The following is a 17,134-nucleotide window of genomic DNA, read 5'->3' on the forward strand; positions in this document are numbered from 1 at the left end:
TCAGGTGTTGCTAAAGGACCAGTGATTCAAATCTATAGCTTGGACATTGCATACTTTGGGGAATACTTGCCAAGGATGAAAATGTATAAGTAGAGTTGATTTCTTAAAATCAACATTGAAATGGAACAGAATAGAAAACTCAGAAATAAATCTACATTTATATATTCAGTGAATCTTTGACAAAGTAGGAAAGAGCATCCAGTGGGAAAAAGATAGTCTCTTCAACAAATGGTGTTGGGAAAACTCATCAGCTACATGCAAAAACAAATGAAACTGGACCACTTTCTTACACCATATACCAAAATAAACTCAAAATGGATTAAAGACCTAAATGTGAGACTTGAAACCATAAAAATTCTAAAAACAAATACAGACAGTAATGTCTCTAACATTGGCCATAGCAACATTTGTCTAGATATGTCTCCTGAGGCAAGGGAAATAAAAGCAAAAATAAACTATTGGGACCACATCAAAAAAACAAAAACAAAAACAAAAACAAACAAACAAACAAACAAAAAACTTCTGCACAGTGAAGGAAACAATAAAGGCAACTTACTGAATGGGAGAAGATATTTGCAAATGACATATCTGATAAAGTGTTAGTATCCAAAATATATAAATAATTTATACAACTCACATCCCCCCCCCCAAATAAATAATCCAATTAAAAATGGCCAGAAAACATGAACAGATATTTCTTCAAAGAAGACATCCAGAGGGCCAACAGACACATTAAAAGATGCTCAACATCACTTATTATCAGAGAAATGCAAATTGAAACTACAATAAGATATCACCTCATACCTGATAGAATGGCTAGAATCAACAACAAAAGAAACAAAAGGTGTTAGCAAGGATGTGGAGGTAAAGGAATACTCTTTCATTGTTGTGGAAAACTGTATGGAGTTTCCACAAAAAATTAAAAATATAACTATCCTATTATCTACAATCACACTACTAGGTATTTATACCAAGAATACAAAAACACTAATTGAAAGGGATACATGCACCCCAGTGGTTACACAGCATCATTTACAATAGCCCAATTATGGAAGCAGCCCAAGTGTCCATCAGTAGATGAATGAATGAAGAAGATGTGCTAATATATCTAATACAATCTTGTCATTTGCAACATGAGTAGAGCTAGAGATTATAATGCTAGTCTCAATAAATCAGTCAGGGAATGATAAACACCATGTGATTTCACTCATATGTGGAATTTAAAAACACAATGAACAAAGGGAAAAAAAAGAGAGAGACAAACCAAGAAACAGACTCAATGAAACTATAGAACTATAGAAAACAACCTGATGATTACCAGAGAGGAGGTGCGTGAAATAGGTGATAGGGATTAAGGAGTGCACTTGTCATGGTGAGTACAGGTCATGTATGGAAGTGTTGAATCACTATATTGTAAACCTGAAACTAACACAGCACTGTATGTAAACTATACTGGCATTAAAAAAAATTGAAATAGCTGCAGCATTTATTCTTCTGTCAATTGTATTGAGAGTAGAGAGTTAATTTGTTTAGCTCATCTGTCTAGCTAGCTACTTTCCTCTCCATGTTACTGTTATCTCCATCACTCTGTGAATAGAGAGTCATGGGTCTGTGTTGGCACACTAAATGGTGAACCTTATATTAAAAAGAAACAAAACAAATTCTATTAAAACTAAAAAAAAGGAAGAAAGAAAAAGGAAAAGAAACAGAAAAGGAAAAACTGATTACTTGTAAAACAATAGTAGAAGCAAAGATAATTTTCAAAGGCAACATATAGAAATATATTACTTTTCTCTTTGTTCTCCCCCAGAGCTAATTTTAAGCCAGAAACTGTTTTCAGATCCTCTAAAAGAAGTTCACTTAAAATTATCCCTTGTCCGTCCTCTCCCCAACTTTTGAATAAGATCAGGCTATTCTCATTCTTTTCGAATTTCATTGGCTCTTGAGGACTTAAGTGTGCCAAAACTCTCTGTAAACTAGAGCTTTCTGTTCTTTTCAATTAGCCAGTTTAATATTTTTCATATCCTTTTTTATGTGAATTTTTCCCTAGGGAATTAAATCTTGCTGTTCTCTTTTCCATCGTGTTGTTTGTACCTTGTGTATGGGGGAATATGTTCTTTATTTAAATACCTTGAGTGATGTATCTTCCCATATAAAGTATTTTGATGTACAAAAAGATTGATCTCAGAGATTCATATACTTTTATTATTAGAGTAAAACTATAGCTCATCATTTGATATGCCCTCAATCCAATATGCATGTTGTCTACAGTCTTTCCATTGAGTACTCAAAGAGCCTCTGTTTGAGCATCCCTGAGGACATGTCTTCTACTTACAACTCATGCCATTCTACGTAGCTATGGTTTTTAGACGGAGTTTCTTCCCATTACAATTCCATGGTCCCCCAGTAAACTCCCCCCTGTCAAATATTCGTTCAATTTCGGAGAACATACAGAACAAATATGATCCACTTCCCCATCTATTCAAAGGGACCTATGTTGTGTCTCTTGACATTGCTCTTCTTCATATCCATCAAGAGTCTGATAGTGAGGCCCTCCTTAATTCTGGTTCTTTTCAGGCAATGGTCTTGGTTTGTACAGGCCTTTATTATGTGTTGTCACCAGATATAGTCCGATCAATGGAGCAAGAGTCTTTTTTCTTTTGTTTTTATACTTTACGTGTTTAATATGCCCACTGTGTAAACTACATGAAATCTATGATAAAATATACATTTTAAATAGTGATTTCATCATTAAATTTTTAACTCAGGGCTTTGAGAATACTATAAAATTGTTAAGAATCTTTCACACATATTGCTATTACAACACACCTTCTCATTGAATTTTTAAGTTATTGTACAGGAACCTGCTTCTTTCTTTGTAAGAAGCAAAATGGAATTGGGTTTTACATAGTCTCATCAAGTTAATCCATATACAAATCATTAAATGGGACATAAATCTTTTGAACCCATTTTGGAAGGATACAGAAAAGAGTTTTTGTTCTAGAAAAGCTGAAAAATGACAATTTCATTCATTTTTATACTAGTATAAAAAGTATGGCTACCTTATGTTGGGAATGAATAACTTAAAAATAGGTTGTCTGTCTGGGTTGATGACTGTTTTTGAGGAGGGCCTGGTGGTTGTGCAATGGAGCCTCCTGCAAGAAATAATTTTAGTATATGGCACTCCTTTTTTTTTCTGGCTATGCCAAGGCCTAAATTTTCCATAAAAGATACCTGTTTTCTCCCTTACTCACTTGCTCCTTGACTAAAAGCTGATTTGGGAGACATCCCACTCAGATCATACCTGCCCCATTTAAGCAAGTGATCAGTAAAGTCGATCACACACAGGCACTTTGGAAAGATCTGATAGCTCAGACTCTCTGGATCCCACTCTTGCTGGATCAATACCCACTGAAGCAGTGTGGCTATTGACTCAGAATTCATTGCCATAAACATCATTTGTCAGCCTTCCAGAGAGAAGAGTTCCATGACCAACCTAAAGACTGACTCACTCCTGTGATTAGTCATTCTAACCTAATTGCAGTGAATAGTTTATTATCTCAGCACCTCCAGACCTTACTCACTTGTGAGAAGCAGTGAGGTGTGGAAATGAGTCCACACTAGCATTCTTACTATTATGGTAATTCTGCTATTGTCACATGTCTTAAGCAGGTACCCATGAGCTAAATTTAGTACAGAACTTTGAAATGACATAGTTTCTGCCTTTAATAAGGGGAAAAATTAAGGTTTAATGATATTTTACCAAAAATCTGATCCTTTTGTAGGTAAAGGGCAATATTACTCTAGAAGCAAAGTTGTACTTTATTTACAGTTCTCAAAACCTTTCAGATTTTATACAGCAAGATTCCAATGGGATCCATTATACCCTGATGCTATCACTTAAGATGCTAAAAGGGGAAGAAGTATCTAGTGGAGGAAAATCTTACTACTAAAATGCTATATTATTTGTAGTGAGTATAAAATATTGCAGAGATGATACATTCCATATTCCAGTGTGGGAAAAACTTAATTTAACTTAAGACAGCCCACTTCTAGTAGCATACTGATTTGGATCAAGATGACACACTCAGGGCAAGTCATTCCCAGTTGACTGGCTTCCTTAACTGTGTAGTCCCTGCACCCTGTCTTTATCGGAAATGGTGAGATGCCCTCTCTTTGAGTAATATCAAATTGTACACAGAATCACGCCTGCTTCCAGTAAGCCTTTGGGTCACGACAGTTACAGGAACAAGTCCTTATGCCTCAGACATGTAAGTAAATAGCTCTTTAGTATTTCAGATTCTCATCAATTTACAAGTGTCCCACCCCAGTGTAACTGGGTAATTGACCATGTATCTTGGCTCACAAACTGTTTTTTCTTTTATTTGGTAGCCCTGCTCCCAATTGTTCCTCACTCTCCTCACTAACATTTCCCTTTCTCCCATTACTCTATTCTGGAAGAAATACTATTTGATTGTCAATAAATCTCTCAGTGAACAGTGCTATTAAGGGGCAAAATATTTTTATTTAAAAGTCTGGTTCCAGGCAATGGAGACATTTCAGAATTTGTACTTAGATTACCAAGCTATCCCCTCTGGTATCAAGAAGCAGACTGCCTGGTAAGAAAGTCAGAAAATAACCTTCACCAAGGGCATTAGATTTTGCCTTGTCATCTTTGCAAAGATTAATATGCATGAGCATTTCCCAAGATTCTATAGAATAATTGTTGGATGAAGGATGTAAACCCAGTCATTGTAGTCCCCATGGAGAAGAGATAAGGAGTCAGAGTGAGCAGCTGCATGAATGGATGCATTAAGCTGATATTAAAATCGCCAAGGTGGTTAAGAAATCCACTAATAACACCTTGCAAGGCTCAGGGGCAGATTTGACTTAGGGAGTTCAGGATATTCCATACCTGGCTTGTTGCAGTAAACCCCAGAGTCATTATGAAGAATTAGTTAAGCCCCCTTGTTCCTTATACATTTATTTTCCTTGATCCTATTTAGTTCTTTCTTCAATTTGCTAAGACACAGGTGTACACTGATCTCAGCAGCCCATGAATATTTGAAAACTAAACTTTCTTGTCCCAAATCACTGCCTTAAATTTGTATTGTCTGATCACTTAAGCTCAAGGAAGCCTTTGGGAATGCTTCAATTTAGAGAGAGAAAAGGCAGAAGGAGTCTGGCCCATAATTATTCTACTTCTAAGGACCAATGCTGATTTAGTATGACAACAGAGTTCATTCATGTCACAAATATTTATTCATTGAGTGTATACTATATTTCAGTACTTGGTTTGGTGCTGAAGATCATGACCATGAAGACAGATGTAACCCTTGTCTTTATGGAGTTTATAATCTAATCGAAAGACAAAAACACATAAGCAGGGAATTTTAATATGTAACGGTAGATGTGATCCTTTCAAAATAAAGACCATTTTCATGATAACTTAATCCTGTACTTCTCCTTCCCACATTAATTTAATACTGTACAGATACCATGATGTGATTGATGACAGAACATAATAATTGATTCTTGTCAATGATACTTGATTCGATACCATAACGGATGCTAGAAATAGAGTCCAAAAGAACTTCAATGTATTAGAGAAATGTTTATCAAAGTCAGCAAGAACAAGCAGAATTTTACAGAGAGGCACAGATTATACGTGTTGAAGACGCCAGCATTTTTTCTCATGGTTCTCACCCTACTTTAACAATGGACTGTTAATGAACATTAATGGAACACCTAGTGTGGACCATACACAATACATGAGTAAACTTTTACATATTAGAGAAATGGTTGTTAAGATGCAGCAAAATAAAGACATTAATATGGTTTTACTAAAAGCCATAGGTCCTAACATTTCAAGATATTGATGTTTTCCCCATGGGTGTCCTCCCCACTGTAGCAATAGAATTCAAAATATATATATTAAACAACTACTACATACAAAACTCATGTACTCTGGGGTCTTATAACCTACTAGGGGAGAGTTATGTATACATTTAATTTTATACAAAGGGGGCGCCTGGGTGGCTCAGTCGGTTAAGCGTCCGAATTCAGCTCAGGTCATGATTTCGCGGTCCGTGAGTTCGAGCTCCGCGTCGGGCCCTGTGCTGACCGCTCAGAACCTGGAGTCTGTTACAGATTCTGTGTCTCCCTCTCTCTCTGACTCTCCCCGGTTCATGGTCTGTCTCTCTCTGTCTCAAAAATAAATAAAAACGTTAAAAAAATAATTTTATACAAAGAAGAACTAAAGAAATGATCTAAAAATGCTACAATTATGATTGCACTGGAGTACAAGGAAATCAGGGATCAACACTAAGTAAAGGGACTATGAAAGGCTACATGAAAGAGTTGAGATTTGAGCTACACCTTAAAGAAGAATCTCAGCAGATAGGGAAGTGAATTCCATGTGGGAATTAGTCTGAACAAAGTCACAGACATATGTAAGTGCATCAAGTGGAAGGGTCATTATAAGTATGCCAGTAGAAGTAGGTTCTGAAGAGAGAATATGGTGCAATGTGGAGCTGAAAAGCTAGGGTGAAGACAGGTGATCAACACAGATTTTTAATTTCATTCCTTCAATTTGTTATTATTGAAGGATCTTGAGAAAGGGGTTATCTACGTTTTATGAACCTCCTTGTGTAGGGAAAAAGATGGATGTGGAAAATTCTGGGTGTAGGAGGTAGTTATGAGGTTATTAGAGCTCATTATAACCTCATCATTATGAGGAGATGTGGCCTGAAGTAAAGCTAGGGTGGTCATTTTCCATGACTGAAGCAATAGACTCAAACTTCACCTGTGAGTAAGCTGAGTCTGGATAGGCTGAGAGAGTCACATGGACTTATATTAGCTTCTCTCCTCACTTAGGATAGGCAGCCTACCTCCTTAAAAAAAAAGTTTATTTATTTTTGAGAGGGGGAGGGACAAAGAGAAGGAGGGAGAGAGAATCCCAAGCAGACTCCACAGAGCCTAATGCAGGACTTAAACACACAAACCATGACATCATGACCTGAGCTGAAACCAAGAATCAGATGCCTAATGGACTAAGCCACTGTGGTACCCTTAGACAGCTTACCTTCTTCAGAAGCAAACAAAAGTACATTTATATCTGAGACACATCTGTTTCTGAATCCAGTAATTTAAAAGTGCTTGTGAAATCTTCCTCTTTTTCTAAAATAATAAGTTGTATTATTCTAAGTGTTATTTTCTTTTCCTTTATTTTTTATTATAAGACATTGATTATTGTTGTTATTATTATAATTCTTAAAATTACATTTTCTTTGAATCATAAATCTATGGATTATCTTCCCTCAAGACACTTCTTCTATTTAAAAAGCCAGATCGATTTTTACAGGATATGCCAACAATAAATCTTTGGGCACTATTTTTTCCTCCTGAAGACTTTTGGATAAGGATTATTATTATCATTATTTATTATTTATTGAGTGCTGTCAGTGAGCTTAGCAATATACAAATATAAATGGATAAACATCATCATTAAATTTGTTTCCAAAAGGAGCAGGTGTTTATCATTTAAAAAGAAAAGTATTTGAATTATCAAAATAATATCCATTAGTGGTTTTCATTTCCTGGAAAATATTGCCTTTGTGGTCATTCAACTCCTGTGGCATTTCAAGTGGAATAAGTGGGAGCAATTTCTAATTTCTGATTCATTTCCAAATTGGGAATTACCTCCTGCTTTTTGAAAGTTATCCTTTATTTAATCGGATTAGCTTTGGCTTGATACCTTCTAAGATTTTCTCTTCATTAGTGACTTAAAGCCCAGCTCCCTTCTTCAGGAGAGAAGCTTTCATTTACCTCTTGGTCTTCTCCCTGTGGCCACCTAAAAGGAAGCCAGCCCAACCAGAAGTTGCCTTCTTTTATGCCATTTATGATGGTTAACAAGAGGAGTGATTATAGCCTAAGCAATACAGGTCCAGAAATCTTCTGGTTCTATGAACTGTGAGTTGGAAAGGGGCAAGTTCTATCACGTACAAACTGGAAGAATGTGGTAGTAACCCCCTTTCTCTCACTAACACCTCAAGCACCACAATTAACAAAAGCATTCCCTGTCATTCTTTTGGGTCAGATTTATGCAATATCTAGGTATCCATAGAACGATTTTCCCTTAAACTCTCCTGTAGTCTGTGTTAGTGGAAAAGAAACACGACGTCAAGAATCAACCATTTATCTCTAACTTTTATTTTAGTCATTTGTTTTAAACTATTCCAAATGTCACATTAACAAAGCTGTAAAGGAGAAAAAAAAAGCAGAATAACTAATGGGTTGATTTGAGGTTGCCAAATGATAATAGCAACCACTGGTAACATTTGTTTTGAGTTTAACTTTTTGCAAGGTACTCTCCCTTATTACCTCAACTTATATTCACAACCATCCTGGAAGGGAGGGTAAAAGCATATTATATTTAACATCTCGAATCTATGGAAGAGGAAACTGAGACTCAGAGAAGTTAAGTGACTTGCCCACAATTAAACAAGTAATATGTTGCAGAAATTGAAGCCCTGTCCCTTTTTATTATTTTTTTATTATTTTTATTATGTTTTATTATTGAATATGACCAAGTAAGGACCAAAGGACAGGTAACCAGCGTTAGAAACAAAGGAAATACAAGGAATATAGTTAGTCTTCAGAGAATAAATGTTAAGGGCAAGGGTGGTGGAACTGCTAAATAAATTACTTTTAAACATCCTTCTAGATCTGAGTAAACAGGTGGTCTGATAATCACACATGACTTAGATCTGTTTACCTTCCCAGAACTAGATAAAAACCATCTCATGTATATATAATGACCTACACTGGGAAATAGACATATTTATGGATAGGGCTATCAATCTGTAAATGAGCTTCTCTCCCTGATGAAACTTGGAAAAATATTTAGGACCATCAAAACATTAGTATTATTGGCTCTGGATTTGGAAGAGCAACAACTCTCTGACCAAGAATGAAATAAATCTGTCTTTTCATCAGCTTTTCTAAATGGACAAAGCCAAACATTTAAAACCAAATGCTTCCCAAGAAATTATGGGCATTGCATCACTTCAACTGACACTTAATGAGCACTTACTATGTGCAATGATGTTTTGTTGTTCTTTTTTAGTGTATGTATCTCAAATGAATATGACTTCAAATTTGCCTCAGGACTAAACAGTGGACAATTCAGGTGTTTCTGTATAGCTCTAAGGTTTTCTACCAATGAACACACCAAGGTTTTCTACCAATGAAGTTTCAACATGCAATACCCATGGGCATGTCAATGGGAATCTATGGGAATTTAAGAGATGAGAAGAATTATATGAAGATATGTTCATTCTTTGGTAGAAATCAGAATTTATCTTGTTCTAATGATTTTCAATGTTGTGAAATATATTTAACTTTATAAATTTGCATCTAAAATCATTAGCAAGAAAGCAACGGGAAAAACTCTTACAACTCACTAATAAAAAGGCCAATAACCCAATTTTAAAATGACCCAAGAATTTGAACAGACATTTATTTGAAGAAATACACAAATGGCAAATAAGTATATGAAAGATGCTCAGCATCACTAATAATTAGGGAAATACAAACCCAAACCATAATGAGATATCACTTCACACCCACCAGAATGGCTATAATAAAAAGGAGAGATAATAATAAATGTTGAAGGGGAAGTAGAGACATTGGAGCTCTCATATAAATGCAAAATGGTCCAGCTGCTTTAAAAAAAATCCTGGTTGTTCCTCAAAGTTTCAAACATAATTACCTTATGAACCAGCAGTTTCACTCTTATACACATACCCAAGAGTAATAAAAATATATGTTCACACACACACACACACACATGCACACTTAAATATCAGTATATATATCAACATTATTTGTAATGTTTAAAAAGTGGAAACTGTCCAAATGTACAACTGATGAATGGATACACAGTAAGTGGATGGATGAATAAGTAAAATGTGGTATACCCATACAAGGAAATATTATTCAGAAATAAAAAGAAATGAAGTACTGGTGCATGTTACAACATGGATGAGTCTTGAAAATAAAAGCTAAATGAAAGAAGCTAGCTAGTTACAGAAGACCACATATTGTACTATTTTACTTATATGAAATGTCTATAATAGGCATATCTATTAGAATGGAAGTACAAGTAGTGATTACCTAGGGCTGTGGATGGGTTTGAGAGATTAAGGATAATTGCTAAAAAGATATAGGAGTCTTTTTTGAGGTGATTAAAATGTTCTAATTGTGATGATGGCTGTGCAAGTTTGTGAATGTACTAAAATCCATTGAATCACACATTTTAAATGGATGAATATATTATATGAATATACAAAAAAAATCAGAAAGCAACTGGCATTCATAGACAATGGTCATCCTTAGATATCACCAAAATATTTGTGATGCACATTGATTCCCTTCTTCCTTCGTCTTTCTTTAATCCCTTAGAATGGCTCTGGAAAAAGCAGCAATTATGTTTGTACATGCTGCCTTGCAAGATGGAAGCAAGACTATATACAGCTTTTTCATTTCTTGTCTCCATGGGGAAATTTTAGATGTTGGGGACTTATAATAGCTTAGAGCAAATTCCCAGCTGGTCACAGCGTGTTTGGACTCTGGCTTTCAGGATTGGAATTCATCAAGAACTTTTGTGTTTGCTGCTGTCTGTAGGATTATATCTTTATTGATCCTCCCTAATACCGATGGGAACTACATGGAAAAGATAAAGCCCTTTGGAAAGAAAATTCAGAATCTAGTGAAAACTAACCAGGACCCACCAGGGGAGGATGAAGCATCTGTGTGGAGTCTGTTCAATACAAAACAACAACCATTCCTTGTTTTTCCTGTTCAATTAGAAGAATGTTCAATTGCCCTGGCTGTAAGCAGCCCCTAGGGATGAATATGGCTTTCCCCCCCAATTACTTAGACAGCTGGTTCATTTGGGAATCAACCATGAGTTGATTGTAGCCATACCTGATGAATACCCTCTATCTTATTTAAAATGGCAAATGGAAACTATACCATAAAATGGCAAATGGAAACAATGGATGGGAAGGGATGAGGCATGGGATTATGAAGCTCTGTGCAGCCTCAGAATACCCCAGACACCTGATATGTTAGGATATTGGGAAGGATTCTTGTTTGTAATCAAGAAGAGAAAGGGACCACATGGTTTTTCAAAATTTTGGTATTTATAAAAATGGGTACTATACTTATTTATCAGGTAAAATTTAGCTGATATCATGTATACAATAGTTCCTAATTAAGACTCCATTTTCCAGTAAGTGTTAAAAATATAGGAGACGAATATTGAAGGGAACATTAAATACCAGAACTTGCCAGTGTGTATATAATCTAGAGCTTTCTACCCTGATCTTCAGTTTCCTCATCTATTAAAAAAAGTGAGTATTTAGTCCAGATGAGCTCCAATGCAAATTACACACCAAATATCCAGAACTTATGTCAGCCTATGAAAAACCATAGTGTTTTCTGTTTCTTTATCAGGGTCTTGATTTATCCATTATGTAGCAATATATAATGAGCACTTACTATATGTTGACCACGGTGTCAAGAATTGGGACCACAGAAGTGAAGTACCTGCCCTCATGGAATAGGCACTAGAAAATAAGCAAGAAAATACACAAACTGTTTATAGAATCCAGTGATTAAACCAAAGGGAATAAACAGGTGATGTAACAGAGGAGAACAGAGGTACAGGTAAAAGTTTACTTTAGAATGGGCTTATAAGGGAAGGCTTCTCTGGGAAGGTGGTATCCGACTCAGTGATAAAGAAAGGGAACAAGACAGTCATTCTAAGTTTTTAGAGACACAATAGGTGGAGGACAGCAAGTTCACAAGCCCTGAGAAGAACATAAAGAAGACATGTGACAAGAGCCTGGTCACCAAGTCAGAGAGGGTAATGGGAAGCTGGAGATATAGGAGATATAGTTAGACTATAGAAGGCCTTGGAAACCCTAGCGGGCAGAATAATATTTATTCCAGGAGAATGAATAATTTAACTTGACTTACATTTAAGAATGATTACTGGGGTGCCTGGGTGGCTCAGTCGGTTGAGCAACCAACTTTGGCTCAGGTCATGATCTCACAGTTTGTGAGTTCGAGACCTGCATTGGGCTCTGTGATGACAGCTCAGACCCCGGAGCCTGCTTCTGATTCTGTGTCTCCTTCTCTCTCTGCCCCTTCCCCACTTATGCTCTGTCTCTCTCTGTCTCAGAAATAAATAAACATTAAAAAAAAGAATGTTTACTAGCTATTTTGTGGAAGGTCAATTTGGGAGTTGAAACTGAAAACAAAGAGGCCAGCCAAGAGGCTATTGTATAAATCAAGGTGACAAGGGTGGCAACTTTGACAATGGTGGTGGCAGCGGAGAAGAGGCAAATTTAGAAAACATATTGGAAAAACAAATAAAACATGGTGATGGATGGGAAGTCGGGGTGAGGGAATAGAAGGAAACAAGGATGAGCACCTGGATAGATGGGTGGTATGATTGACCAGATGGAGCAGAGCAGGGAGAAGCATGTCTGAAGGCTGGGGACAGGTGGAGGACAAAGTCCAAGAGCTCTGTCTTGGATGTACTATGTTTGTGCAGGGATACCATCAGAAATATAAGCTGAGATAGCATGTGTATAGTTCTACATGCAAGTCCATTGCTAAAATGGCTTCCTACTCTGTCAAAGTACAGAAATCAGGCCTGGACAGGAAGTAAGAGGTACAAAGGTGAAGTATTTAGGGTACGTGCACTATGTCACATCTAAATGCGGCAGAACCTCACTAATGGGGATGATTTAAAGACCTTCAATCTATAATTTTGAGGAAGGTAGAGTACCTATAGTTAAAAATAGAAAGTAGAAGGGAAGATTTTCATCACTTTCCAGTTATTAAATTTCTTTCCTAAAGTCTGGATGCTCAGCTTTCTGTATTTTAAAAATGTTTTCATATAAGCACATTTTAAAACAATAAATATATATATTTTTTCTATCTCCTGTGTCTATGACAATTTCCTCTTATCTTTCACCTAGGACAAATCTCAAACTATTGTCTTTTTTAATCCAATCTTCTATTGTCTATGAATAAGAAATAAATATTCTTTTCTTATTTTTGTTTTTATTTGTTTCTTTGTTTTTCTTCTTTATTTCCTTCTTTTATTCTTTCCTTCCATCCTCCCTCCCTCCTTCTTTCTTCTTCCTTCCTTCCTTCCTTCCTTCCTTCCTTCCTTCCTTCCTTCCTTCTTTTGAATTAGGCTTGTGGCAATACAGATAGTTATGGGCTTGATAAATGTTTTCCCATTGTTCCTCAGAGATATTATTATTATTTTTAAAATATAATTTATTGTAAATTTGGCTTACATACAACACAGAGTGCTCATTCCAGCAAGTGCCCTCCTCAATGCCCATCACCCACTTTTCCCTCTCCTCTACCCACCATCATCCCTGTTTGTTCTCTGTATTTAAGAATCTCCTCAGAGAAATTATTTTATTCTGAACAGGAAATTTCACAGAAATAGTCAATGGTAAGGACAAAAGTGAAGAAAAGCTTGCCCAAATATTTGTTCCTGAAGGTAGGAAAGCCCCTTCTAGTGTATGAAGACACCCGGACCAGAGTTCAGTCAATTCTTAACGATAATTGTGATGTCAGTTTGTTGGGAGATAATTTCATTCTCTGCCATTCAGCTGATTCTGACCAAAAATGACCCTCTTTGTGGATTGGTGTAATTTTCTCTTGAGAGCAAAAGACTAGTAAGATTTTAAAGGTTGGAAACTAGGGAAAATATTCCTAGACCTTCAGCTGGGACAGAAGTTTTCAAAACCCATTTTCTTTTGTCACCCAGAGCTGACTCAATGTTCTGGAGCATCTTGCTTCAGAAGTATAACAAGTTGGAAGTGTGTCTTGACTCAATCACTTGTCAGCTGTGTAGTCTGGGACAGTTTATTCTGTCATTCTTATCTCCAGTTTTACCTCGCTATCAGTTGGGAAATATAAAAATCTATGTGACAGTTGCATCTGTATGACTTACTTCACAGGGATATTATAAAAATCATGAGAAATGAAGGAAAAACTAACCCTTAGAAATTATTGTACACAATATATGCATAACAGTATACCTGACACTGGGTAAGGAGATGAGCTATCACATTTTCTAAACACAGTAGCTATAGTAGACTACATTGTACAGCTGCCAATGGCCCATTTTCTGAAAGAGCTTAAAGTCCCAATTTATCTTAACTCTGTTTGCTGCTCTTGGCATCTGCTCACACCCTTCTCTTGGTGAGCAGAAGGGGGGTGTGGTTTGGAGGAGAATCTGAAGAGAAGGAAACAGTCAGATCAAGCAAAGATTAGAGACTGGGTGGGTATGTGAGTTTGGGGCAGACAGCTAGCTGATCCAACATCTGGCTGCTAGAATTCTCAATAGAAATCCTCAGGGCTGAAGCCAATGCACTGCAGAGCTGATTCTGAAACTTGGCTCTGGACCATCCAGGAATTTCTTTTGGAATTCCTGCCAGAACTGGAGCTGATATCCAATTAGAAGCAACCTTGAGGAGACCTGCACCCCAGTGAAAAGATAAGGGGAGTGTATTTTAGGTGAGAACATAAGTGTCAGTGTGTAAATGTGGTTTTAGGTGCAAGTCAGAGGACGATATCTGACCACCACTCCCCACCTCCATTACAACCACACTGACAGGTAGGGATTACTGCAATTGCTTCCTGCCTGTCCTCCCTGCTGCTATTCCTGTTCCCTACAATCTGTTATCGATATAGCACCCTTTATGATATAAATCAGGTTATGCCGCATCTCTGTTCATAGTGTTGTAATGGCTCCCTATTCCACTCAGTAAATGTTCAGGTCTTAATGGGCTCTATATCTTCTGGAATCCCCCACACTTCCTTCCACATAACCGATTCCTCTTTACTTCCATCCCTTATCCCCCCCTTCTTCACTGTTCCAGCCACACTGATTGCCTTGTTATTCTGTGGTTACCCCAGGCATACTCTGGTCTCAGGGCATTTGCTATAGCTGTTATAGAATATTTTTTCCTTATATATTGGCATGGGTAGTCCCCTCACCTGCTTTAAACCCTTGTTTAATTTTCACTTCTTCAGTGAAGCCTACTCTAACAATCATATTTAGGATTATAGACGTCTCTCGAGCCCCTGTCCTCATACCTTTCCCTATTTGAAAAAAAAAAATCTACAATAGTTAACACCATTTAAAAGGCTGTCTGATTGGCTTATTTATTATGACTTGCCTGTACCTGATAGAATAGAATATATGAGGAGACAGATCGTTGCCTGTTTTGTTCATGGGTATAACTGAAGCAACTAGAACACCTGGATATTGTAGACACAATAAATATTTGTCAAATGATGGAGAACAGAAGCCAAAAAGACACAGAGTAACCCAGTAACCTAAGACAAGGATAATAAAGAGACATATGAAAGACAAGGCCTTTCTCCTTATCACTCCCTTCCCTAATCTCCACTTTCCCTATTTCCTCTTCCTTTCTTTTCTCAGCTCTCTCTCACTTCTCATATGGCCAACTTTGTCCCATCTGGTGTGAGCATCTACTGCAGAGGCTACTGAGGCAAGCAAGGGGCCTGAACATGAATGACTTTTCACTGTTAGGTCACAGATATACTCACAAATAAATATGTATCCCAAACTGGTACAAGAAAATGAGTAATGTGCCCTTAAAATCTACACTTTGGGAAACCAGTTACTTCCACCCTATTGTGTCCATTCTTCTCCATTATACCACTTATAGGAAACTTCTGTGCTAGGACTTACATGCACAGCCTGTAGCTCATCCTTTGACATATTCTCAGAAGTAACAAACCTGATTTCCCTCAGAGTGGGACCACTTTTGAGAAGCAGTGAAACATCACAGAAAATCAAGTCTGACATACAAGCTAAAGGACCAAGCTGATGATTCGTATTTGGATCAGAGCCAATATAACTACAAAGGCTTAAAGCTAGGTTTCTGGTCTACTAGGTTACTATGGCAATACTCAAAGGTAACTATAGATGTCCAGAACTGTGGTTGTGCCATCATTGGAATAAGAACATATACTCTCAAAGTGACTACTTTGACAAACAGTACTTATGAATGTCTTCTGAGAATATAATTTAAAAAATACATTATTCTACCATCATAAATCCTACATTTTATAGAATTCACAAACCATCTGACTTTGTTTATGCATTGGTAGAAAGGAAAGAAATATTTCTTTCCACATCATACTAGGGAAATGGGAATATGAGGAGGAAAAGATATACTTGCCATAGTTCTACCATAGAAAGGTAACCATATCAACCATGAATCGTTTTTTTTTTTTTTATCCTGGAATAAAATAGTCATGGGACCAGAGAACCAAAATACAACTATTTTTCTTGCTTTCCATTTTTCTATCCATCGCCCACCTCCTCCTTTGTCTTTGAGTTTTCTTAGTAGCTTTATCCTTCTGGATTTTTCTCTGTGCACAATTGTTCTCTAATTCCCCCATTCTCCACATCCCCACTGTGCCACCATTTTGTCCCTCCTGTTGGAATCCATTGTAGATGGCTGTCTGCCTTCCCTGAGATTGGCTAGAGCCTGCAGCAGCTCTCAGAGAGGCCCTGCTGACACAGTGAAATGAAGTCAGAAAGCTACATTAATTTAAATGACTTTTCTTCACATTTAGGACTGCTATTATGATGTTGATGGTAATAAAAGACCTTTTTAGTGTGGGAAATCAAATAATCTTACACAAACATAAATGGGTCTGGACAATAATTATCCTAATGTAATTGGAGAGTGAACTCTGATTATGGGTGTCAGTTCTTGCTTTTCTTAAGGTATTGTAGGGCTAATATAGCGATTGATAGATTGACACTCTTTGTAAGGTGTGGAGTTTATCATTAACATGCTGCATTTCTTACCTTTGGTTTCTCTGTAGCTAAGACGTTTTTGAGGATGAGTTTTGATAGCTTTGTAAGTATTGGTTTTGTAGAAGTTTCCAGAAATGTTTGGCAGTGAAGTATGATAGTATCAAGATTGGGGGGAAAAAGTCAATCTGGTCATCAAAGTTTCTCTATACAAAGGGTGCTCATCACTCACTCATC

The 17,134-nt window shown here is 36.8% G+C and overlaps 1 protein-coding gene across 1 annotated transcript in view; it reads left to right on the plus strand.

Annotated features, from left to right (window-relative positions):
- The window catches only part of OPCML (opioid binding protein/cell adhesion molecule like), a 1,060,877-nt gene that overhangs the window by 313,544 nt on the left and 730,199 nt on the right, over positions 1 to 17,134 (plus strand). The window lies entirely within an intron of this gene.

This window comes from Acinonyx jubatus, chromosome D1 (genome assembly GCF_027475565.1).
Source record: "Acinonyx jubatus isolate Ajub_Pintada_27869175 chromosome D1, VMU_Ajub_asm_v1.0, whole genome shotgun sequence".
In the NCBI taxonomy this organism is placed as follows: domain Eukaryota; kingdom Metazoa; phylum Chordata; class Mammalia; order Carnivora; family Felidae; genus Acinonyx; species Acinonyx jubatus.